We start from the raw sequence: 11,018 nt of genomic DNA, 5'->3' as shown, positions 1-11,018 counted from the left end.
TGCAGTGAAAGACAGAGCCTGGAGTCTCAGGTGGAGATTGGGATTGATTTCTCCTTATCCCTAGAAGGGTATAGCATCGCCTCACTCTGAAAATCACAGGTCCCTCCAAGTCTGGCTAGCAAGAACCATTCTCGAATTAAACAGATTAAATAGGTTTTCGATGCATCTTGATGACTGCCTCGTGATGCTGGCAGAACCATAGTGCCCACGTGGGGGCAGGAACTCCTGCAGACTTTATCACTCTTCATCTCCGTGGGCACATGCCTCATCATTACAGTATTAAATAACTCTCTTATTGGTAAATAGAAATACAGTAAGTATGTTGCTAGAGACTATTCAATTTACATCTTTGTGTTTATGAGTTTGAGAATTATGTAATTAAATATATATATTATCAAACCTCAATAAAGAAACAATAAACTGAAAATGAAGTCCTTATGCCAAGCCCCACCAAGAATAAACATGCTACCTAATTGCAGTTTCAACTTCCCCCCAAAGTAGAATTTTAACCATTTAAAATTTCCCAGTTAGCAGTTGCAAGATAATCTGCATGATAAGAACCCCTGCTTTCCCAGAGGGAAGGTGGCTTTGCCTGAAACAGTGCTTCATTACTTTTGCTAATAGCCTGGTTCCATATTCTTTCTCCTTGTTCTGGATTTGGGGCCACACCCACAGAGCTCTGGGGTTACTCCTGAAATCACTCCTGATGGAGATGGAGGGACTGAGTGGAGTGTTGGGAATCAAACCTGCTTCAGCCTCATGCAAGGTAAGCTACCTTACCCGAGGGATTAACTTTTCTGCCCTGGTACCACCTTTTTGCTGACTCTAGAAATCGTCCATTATGGTACAAGACTTTGCTGTGCTTTATGCTTGCTAGATGATGGATTTTACTTAGGTTATGACTGTCTAAATAAAGTCAAATAGATATTTAAATTTTTGCATCAATTTTTTATAAACCTTTTAAATATATGAGAACCACTTGCTTTTGAGTATAGTTTACAGGCCAGGAAATAACTTTCTATGACCTATTCCTCACAGCTCTTACAAAATTTAGAGAATACAACTCTGAGGATGTTTAGGACTTACTTTTGAATAAAATTCAGGTTTGTTTCCCTTTGAAAAAGCCCTTTGAACTATGTAGACCTCTGAAAACATAAAGTATGGAGCTGAAAATAACATGAGGGAAAAAATCCTCATGAGGTTTCTGATATTTCCTGCCCTGGCCAGGCCATAAATAACATAAAAGAGTCATGTCTTCGGTATTTGAGCAATCCCATGTCCAGTCTTAAGGAAGAGGGGAAGTGCAGAGGTGTGAGAAAAATTCAGGATTTTCTTAATGAGCATGAGTTGAAGTTTGAGATTTGTGTAAACTTTGGACTTTGCCATAAGTACTCAGATTTTACATGTGGTTCCACAGAAAGATTAATCATCTAAGCACATAGAAATTTAAATAATTCAACTAGGACTGGTAAATTTATGTACACAGAGATTTTAAGTTTCTCTAGGGTGTGACTATCTAAAAATATGTGGCAGTACTGATTTTTATGAATATTTAACTAAGTGATATTAGGGAGAAAGGAGTTACTAGCTTTCTCAAGAAATACCCAGTTAGATCTATCTACTAATGACTCATGTATCAAATCCAAAATGCATTGCTATTGCAGGTCTTAAAAAACAACCAGGAAAGAATTATTCAAATTTATTGGTTGACTTGTTCAATATATAAGTTGAACTTGACTGATTTCTTTATTTTTTCTTTATTTGAGAGGACCACCTTGCCAGTGCCAGGCCTTATACTTGGATCTGAGCTCAGGATTGACTCCTGGTGGAAATGGGGGCACCCTATGGAGTGTTGAGGATTGAATCTGGGTTTGCTATTTTTAAGGAAAGTGCCCTATCTGATGTATTATCACCCCTGTTCCTAGCTTGCCTAACTTCTGACTATGATAATATTATAACATTTATCCTAGTTTCTGAGACTGGGTAAAAGTATTAGATTTTTTTTGTGTGTGTGTCTATTATATTAAGAGATAAATTCAAATGTCTGTGTACAGTTAGAGGTTGATCCTATTGATACGGTCTTAATAATGATGAATTATATTTTGATTCAATGCCAAAATACTTATGTATATGTATATGTGTATATATAAGTTTAAATGAGAGACAGAAAGGACTCACTAGTTTCCTTTAATCACATTATGTAGATAGAACATCTCTTGGTGGACCTGTCCCTGGGAACAATGGTCAGTGATCTGAGTATTTGCATGCCTTTCAAAATTGCTTCTGTGGATTTTAGATACATCCCCTACTGTTTTACAAAAGAAATCATCCAAAGCATTCTTAAAAATAGCCACTGGAGTATTTGTGTACATAAGTTATAGTTGGTGGTGTACATGTGGGAAAAGAGATTTTATTTACAACCACAGCTATCAAGAGAGAGAGAAATTCAAGAAGAATTCATACCAAATGGGATGCCTGTTCTGAAGTACTTTTTTAAAAAATAATTTCTATCAAGAGAGTAAATAATTTATTAGTGGTAGATAATTCAGAATAGATCCCAGAATATTTTTGTACATTTACATTCCCCGCCCCCACCGTACTTTCCTTCAGCACTTTCCTATCATGCAAACTGTATTTTGTTCTGCCATGTATCACTATTAAACTGAATTTTCAGAGTTAAGATGTCAGAGTTAAAATACATCATGTGAATTTGTGAATGCCTTGAATGTTAGTTGCCAAGGCCTTTTAGGACAGACTGTTAACCTATAAAGTTCAAGCAGTTTCAATGGAAGCAGGCCTCCTAAGATCTTCCATGTTATCATTGGAATAGGCTTTAATGAGCAGTAGTTAAATATATATATATATGTATACACACACACACATATATATATGTATATATATATATATATATATATCCCTGTTCCCTGCAAATGTCAGGTGATAATTATAGCAGGATATAAACGCCTGAATTTAGGGCACAAAGCAGTAGAAAGAGCCATTCAGTGCCTTAGCTGCCGACCTTTAGCTGTAGCACATAATCACAGCGTATGCTCAAGCTCTGAAGCAATTGCAACTCCCCAGAAAACATGTAGCTTTTGGACATCCATCAAGATAAAGGAAAAACAAGGAAAAATGAAAATAAGAATATCAAGGTTTATTTCTATGAGTATATTTTTATATGTAACTAAATTCATAGAGGTTTTTTCATTTTATTTATTATTTTTTAAAACTTTTCTCCCAAGTATATTTTCCTAAATTAATTGGAAACTATAACTTAAAGTAATAATTTTACAAGTGTGGTCATTTTTTTTTTGTAAATTTTATTGAATCACCATGTGGAGGGTTACATAGTTCTCTCAGGATTATGTCATTTATACAATACTCAAACACCCTTCCCTTCACCAGTGCCCATATTCCATCACCAACCACTCCAGTATACCTCCCGCCCCCTCCCGCCTCCCCAGTCCCCGCCCTTGAAAGTGATAAATTTCACTTCGTTTACGCTTTATCTTGGTTACATTCCATGTTTCAACACATAACTCACTATTGTTGCTAGGGTTTCCCCCCAAAAAAGAAAAGACAGTCCTACTGTCAAGGAAGCATTTGATAGCTCTCCATTGCTGAGAATGTAGAGATATTAAGTCCCGCTGTTTGTTACATAACTTTTCTATTTCCCCCCCCCCCTCGTCCCACGCCATGAGTTCACGCCTGTTTAGTAATCACCACGCTGCCTGACAAAGGGGAAAAAAAACCGAAAACGATGGTTATTTCCCATCATCAGCCGGCGTGGGGCTCTGGCTTAGTTGATAGTCTGGTAGAATGTCTGCCAGCAGTTTCTGGAACCAAAAGTAATACGCTGGTATCGGCCCCAGCTCGAGGTTCCACCAACGTCCTGCTGTTCCAAGTACATAATAATTTATTCCCTTGTATTCCATTCCCACGCCACCAGGTCCGTGTCAGCTTAATGGACATCATACTATGGTTAACGCCACGCCGCATTTCTTCCCGAGAAAGAAGGATATTTCTTCTCAGCCCGCGTGGGGATATGGCTTAGTTCAGTCTATAGAGATGGCTACCACTTTGATTGCCTTCAATATTTTAGCAAAAGACTTACTATTCTTGTTAGGATTTCCCACCAAAGTCAGACCAGTTAAAAAAGGAACCATTTCATATTGGTTATGATTAAATGACATTAGATCGCGTGGCCATGGCAGCGGCCTCGCAGCTTTGAATTTCTGTATAAAGTCCAGGGAAAGTACAGCCAGAAATTACACGTCACTACAAACTTTAACCCTATTATGGTCCCCCCAAAGTCCAACCCGTTACAAAGGAACCATTTCATATTGCTGATGATTAGATGACATTAGGCTGCCTCGGCCGCGCGATTTTGGGTTTCTATATAAAGTCCAGGGAAAATTCTGCCTAAAATTCTATCGCTACAATCTTTTACCCTTCAACAAAAAACTCAGTACTATTGTTTGGAGTTTCCCCCCACGGTAAGCCCTGCTAAAAAGGAACATTTACACGTTGCTGACAATCAAGCCGCGCGGTTTTGGATTTCTATATGAAGTTCAGGGAAAATTCTTTTGGTAATTGCATCACTCGCTGGCGGTTCAGTTGCCTCCAGGGTCGATCTCGCGTGGCGGCACAAAGGAGCGGCCCCACATGGCTCTGTGCTTAAATATCATTGGCACAGGGCAGATCCGGAAGTCCCGCCCCATCGGCTTTCCCGGGCTTCCTGCATAGTCTAAAAACCGGCTGTTGCCTCGCTGAGTTCAAAAAGAAAGAGTTGAGAGAGAAAAGACCATACCCCGCTGGCAGCGCCTGGGCCAATAGCTCCTAGCACACAGTTTGGAGGCATTTTGGGGGCGCCGCTCGTGTCCAATGTGGTTCTGTTGCCTCCGGGGTCGATCTCGCGTGGTGGCACAAAGGCAAGTGTGGTCATTTTTGACCCTTGCTTCATTCTGTCTCAGGGAGGTGCGAGAGGCAATCTTGGAAACCACCTTTTTTTTTTTTTTTTTACATGTATATCCTGATTTTTTTCTCCTTGAAGGACTTTGAATGTTGTACAGAGGAAGAATTAAGAGGTTTGGACTACCCTTAATTATTTATTTTATGTTCTCTTGGCCATCTTTGGTGTCATTAATCCAGTCAATGTGTAAGAAGGGACACATAAAATGATAAAATGGTTTATTTTTAAAAACTTAAAAAATTGAATTACGGTGACATCAACAGCTAAAAAGTTGTTTGAGTTTCAGTCATACAATGTTCCAGCACCTTTCTCTTCATCAGCATACTTTTTCTATCATCAGTGTCCCCAGTTTCCCTTCTGACACTTCCCCCATTCCACCCCTAGCCTGCCTTCTCTCTCTTCCTCTCTCTCTCCCCTCTCTCTCTCTCTCTCTGTCTCTCTTTCTCTCTCATGATAACTTTAGACTAAAATATAAATTACTTCCATGGGTCACTCCTTTGGAATAAGGTAATAGAAGTCAGTGTTTAAATGCCCATGTCTTATCTGGAAAAGTTTTAACTTCGTATGAAGATGGTTTACATAGATTTCCAAATTACTGTCATAAAAATCCATAAAAGAGGAACTAGATAAGCTTGAATAAAATTCAGTATATTTTGTCAGAGGGTAACAAGAGGGAGAAAAAAAAGCCACAGTATGGACAAAGATTTTTTAAGTTTTGTCTGGAAATTCAGGGATAGCAGTGAAGATTTGGCAATATAAAAGAAATTCTTGCTTAACTATGACTGTTTTTTACTGAACTATCATTTGCATTACTTGTCGTCCTGTTGCTTGTTGATTTGCTCAGGTGGGCACCAGTCACGTCTCCATTCATCCCTGTTTCGTGCTAGTGTCACCCAATGACATCTGCTCGCTCTAGGAACATGAAGAGCCTCAAACCATTCATTCAGGGTCTTGACGAAGAAGTCTGACCATCTCATAGGTGGGTGACCAGGTGTTCTTTTGATGTCCTGTGGAATCCAGTCAGTAACGGCTTTAGTCCAGTGGTTGTCTCCAAATCACATTACGTGTCCAGCTCAAATGATTTTCAATGCCTTGGCAAACAAGGCAGTGTCTTTGATCCTCAATCGTTGACAGAGGTTGGAACTCTGGGTTCCTTCTCTCACTTGAGTGAAATGTGATACTGTAAGCAGGGCTCTTTTGATTCCTCTTGGGAGACCCAAATAGTATTCTTATCCTGTTTTCATAGGGCCAGGTCTCTGAGGCATATGTTAGTGCAGGAAGAACAGTGGAGTCAAAAAGATGTGCCTGGAGCTGGAGGTTCTTCGTCCTCTTAACAGCTTCTTTGATGCTCTTGAAGGCGTTCCTTGCTGCTCTTTTTTTCCTGCACAGCTCTGGCGTCAAGTTGTTCGTCATGTTGAGTTTTCGAACCAGGTATACTGCTCAACTGATGCTTGTTCCGTTGAGAGCAAATAGAACATCAGGAACTAGTATGTTTCTCATTAACATTGTCTTCATGAGATTCAGCTGCAGTCTGACCTTTCCACACTCACTGTTGAAGGTGGCCAGAATTCATGCCACTTGGCTAATGTTTGGTGTTATTAGAACAATGTCATCAGTGAAGTGAAGGTTGTGTAATTGCCGACAGTCTATCTTCACTTCCATTCCTTCCCATTCCAGTCATTGCATGACGTTCTTGAGGGTGGCACTGAAGAATTTCCATTAAATGCTATCACTCTGCCAAACCCTTCTCTTTACTTCCATGATCACTTCTTTGTAAATGGTGAGATCCTGGTGGTAAATCCGTAATACAGCTCACAGAGGATCCTGATGTACTGAGTTTGAATGCCCTGTTTGACCTGGGCTTCGATGACCGCTTCAGTCTCATCAGAATCAAAGACCTTCTTTAAATCAATGAATATTAGACAGAGAGTCATCTTCAACTCACGTGAAACCTCAATGAGCTTGGTCACCCTGTGGATATGGCCAATCGTGCTGAATCCTTTTTGGAACCCAGCTTGCTCACATGGTTATCCTTTGTTACTGTTCTGCCAATCTTATTCAGGATGACTGAAGTGAACAACTTGTAGATGACGGACAACAGGCAGATCAGGCGATAGTTGGCGATGTCGTGGATGTCTCCCTTCTTGTGCAACAGAATGGTCCTGCTGGTCATTCCTTGAACAGTCATGGAGGTGCTGAACTACTCAATCGTATTTCTCATCGATGTTCTCAATGACAACATCTTCTCATATTGCTGCAATAGTGCCAAAGTGCTCTCAGTTGGTGGTTGTTCTGGGAATTCTCTTTTTAAACTTTGTAGCCCTTTATCCCTGCCCCCTGAAGTAGAATTTCGCATGAAGGAGACAGTGGTCTAATCCTGCTTGGAATTTTGGGACAACAGCGACATAGGTCAGGCAAAACCATCAATTGAATATGATGTGGTTAATTTTGTTGCAGAACTGTCCACCGGGAGACTCCCATGTCCGACATTTAGATCAGGGTCTTCTGGAACTCGAGTTACCATGGATGGTCTTGGTCGACACAATGAACTCAAGATAGGCTCTCACCCTGTTTGTTCCATTCTAGGTCGTAGGTCTTGATGTGGAGTTCTTCAGGCGATCTTCTCAGTCCTATCTTGGCTTTAAAATTTCAGACACACACACTTGTAGAAAGTGTAGTCTTCTTTATAGAACCTCTCCAGCTACATGTAGAACTTCTCAATTTCTTCTTTGTCATAGTTGGGTGTTGGTGCATAGATGATGAAGATAGAAACTGCCAGCAATGAGCCACATCTATTCAAATGTAAGCATCCAATTTGGGTTGTTAGGCATTTGAGCAAATCTATGCTCATAGACCAGTTCCTGTTGACGAGGACACCAACACCACTGCACCTCTACTGTTGCATGTTCTGAAAAACAGTTCTCCAGTGTCTAAAACGGCATGATGTGATCAATGCCTTCTCGTCTCCGTCAGTCCAATGACATCATACTTGATCTTCTGCACTTGCACCATCAGGTCCTGAATGAATGCTTCTGATCAGCATATGTGCATTGAAAGTATAGACAGTCATTTTAATCTTTCTTCATTTTGGCAGCCTAGTTCAGCCCTAAGATTTTATCAGCCTCTCCTTGCTTGGAAGAATGATCAAGGAGAGGCTGATTTATTGAACTAAGGGACAGAAAATCATCTCTGTACCTAGCAAGCTCTAGCTAATTTTATCGAAAGAACTTTAATTCTATAATAATTAACAGAAGAAATGCTTTACATTACCTATTCTTCTAGAATAAGAAGCTTAAAAATACTCCGAATTAAGTCTAATTTTAGTGGTATTACATCTATGGTAATTAAAGAAAATATGTGTTTTTTACACATATTTTTGCATTATATTCCCATGTTATCTCTTCTCATGTGGCTACAAGCTCTTTGCACTCATCAAGTGTTTTGTTTCAATCATTCCTTACTCATTCCATTGATGTTGGAAAGATTCCTATTCTAGTTTAATGGGGATGACTGAGTCCATAACTCCCAACAGTGAACAGATAATCCTGAGAACATTTTAACTGTCATACTGCACCATACATAGTTACTTTAGTTCTTCTCTGATAGCTAGTGCTCTCACCCAAGGATGTGGTGCTTCTCAGTCTTAGTGGTGTTGGGGTTACCAGAGCCACTCTCCTGTGCTTGGGGTAGTGGTGCATGCAGTGTCTTGATTGAACTCTGACCTTGTGCAAGCCAGACCTGTGCTCCAGCCCTTAGAGTTATTTCCTTGGTCCCTGTTTTGATTTTGTGACATTCCTAAGTTTCCTTATTGCAAAACTCTTAGTATAAGTTAAAACTATTCCTCTATGTAACATTGCTTCTTCCAAGGGTTGTGACAGTAGAAATCTCAAAGGATGATCCTGTTTTTAGGAAAGTGTTCATTGGAGATAGTGAAACATCTTAGTAGAGTGAAAATTGAGGCAAGATTCCATTCAATTTACTGAATGATTATTGTAGTCTTTTGAAAAACATAAATAAGTTTTAATCATGATCATGATCACAATCACGAAATTCCGTTGATCGTCAAGTGGCTCGAGCAGTCTCAGTAACCTCTATATTCGTCCTATCCCTGAGATTTTAGAAGTCTCTAAAGGCTTCAGGGTCAGGGGAATGAGATTTAGCTGGTTACTGGCGTTGGCATATAGATACACCATGGGAAGCTTGCAAGGCTGTCCCATGTGGGCAGGAAGCTCTCAGCAGCTTGCGAGTTTCTCCCAGAGGGAAAAGTAGGTTATCTTCTGGGAGCTTGCTTTTAAGTCTCTGGATGTTGGCCGTTGATAGGATTACACACACCTGGGTTCCTCTGCCGGTACCTTCATGTGTGAGGTCTGTCCAAATGTGTAGAGAGGGGCCTTGAGCATGGCTGTGGCTAGGTTCCGGTGGTCTTTGGCCGCCGAGAGCTCTGATTGGGGTGGGGAGGGAAGCTGGAGCCCATCCCCTCCGAGGGGCCCCGGGGAAGATGGCCAGGCATGTGAGAAGATATCCCAATATAGAATGTTTTCCAACTCTTGAAAGAAATCTTGCTTCTTAAATTATTAACAGTTCTTTTGATTTGTTTTTTGAGCCACACCAGATGGTGCTCAGGGTTAACTCCTGACTTTGCTCTCAGGGATCATTCCTGGTGGGGTTTCAGGGGACCATACGCGGTGCTGGGGATTGAATCCTGGTCATCTGTGTGCAAGGCAAATGTCCTTCCTGCTGTACTATCACTCCAGTCCCTTGTTTTGATTTTAAATGATGCTTCCTGGGATTGGATTTTGATAAAGAAAAATACATTCTAAACTTCTAAAATGTATGGAGGATATAAAGAAACTGTAGGGGAATAACAAATACCCAAAGGCAACATAAACTTAAAGCTGGTCTTTAGTAGGAAACTTGTGGTGGTGGGGGCGGGGACACTGGGACAGTCATGGAGGGAAGCAGGCACTCTGGTGGAGGGTTATATGTTGGAATTATTTGTGCACAATTACCTACCATTAATAGTACTCTAGATCACAGTGTCTAAAATAAAATAAAAATTTAAAAAGTGTGCATAGCTAAACTGCGTTCAAAATATTTTTGAATGACACTTAAAATATAAATATTATATGAGCAACACACAAGTTAGGGCTATGGTTTTACCAATAATAATGTTTAGTATAAATGAATAAAGATAGTTTACATATAGTGGCATTGTGGTAATAAAATCTGAGTTTAATTTTTGGAATGATTCAAAATGTATTTTATTTAGTTTAAATTATTTGAATGTGTAGAATCTACAGAAAAAGAAGTACTTACAGAAAAATAATACCTACACTATACCAAATAAATCTGAGAAAAATTCATATAATTATGATTCAGTGGCAATTATAGCAAACTGATATTTCCTGTTTGTGTTTTTAATGCTAAGTTATCCCATATTTATACTGATAAATATAGTACATTTAATGAAAAGCTTCTATTGCAGGATATTTTAATTAAATGCAGCTTGGTTACTTTAGTACAAATTATGGTTATTTATATGACACTGGACTTTATGGAGGTCAATTAAACACACACATATAAATCATGGACATAGAGTAACAAATTTAAAAGTTACAGAGTTCATTCTTTTTTCCCAGGCATGGAATTTTTTTGAAATCCCAGCTGGTTCTATTTTTGTCATACCTAAAGGGACATCCTATTGATTCAAAACTAAATGTTAGAGAAAACATAAAATGCAGTTTTCAGTGGTTTTCAACTATGGGCCCATGGACTGATACTGGGCAACTTGATCACTTGAATACTTGATCATTTGGCAAACCGTTCGTTCAGGGTCTTGATGAAAAAGTCTGACCATCTCATAATTGGGCGGCCAGGCGTTCTTTTGACATCCCGTGGAATCCAGTAGGTAACAGGTCTAGTCCAGTGGTCTCTTCAAATCACATTACATGTCTGGCCTATCTGATTTTCGACTCCTTGGCAAATGAGACAATGTCCCTGATTCTCCATTGTCGACTATAGGCTGGGCTACAGGAATAAAAATATT

This window comes from Sorex araneus, chromosome 1, assembly GCF_027595985.1.
Source record: "Sorex araneus isolate mSorAra2 chromosome 1, mSorAra2.pri, whole genome shotgun sequence".
In the NCBI taxonomy this organism is placed as follows: domain Eukaryota; kingdom Metazoa; phylum Chordata; class Mammalia; order Eulipotyphla; family Soricidae; genus Sorex; species Sorex araneus.
This window is presented reverse-complemented; position numbering follows the sequence as displayed.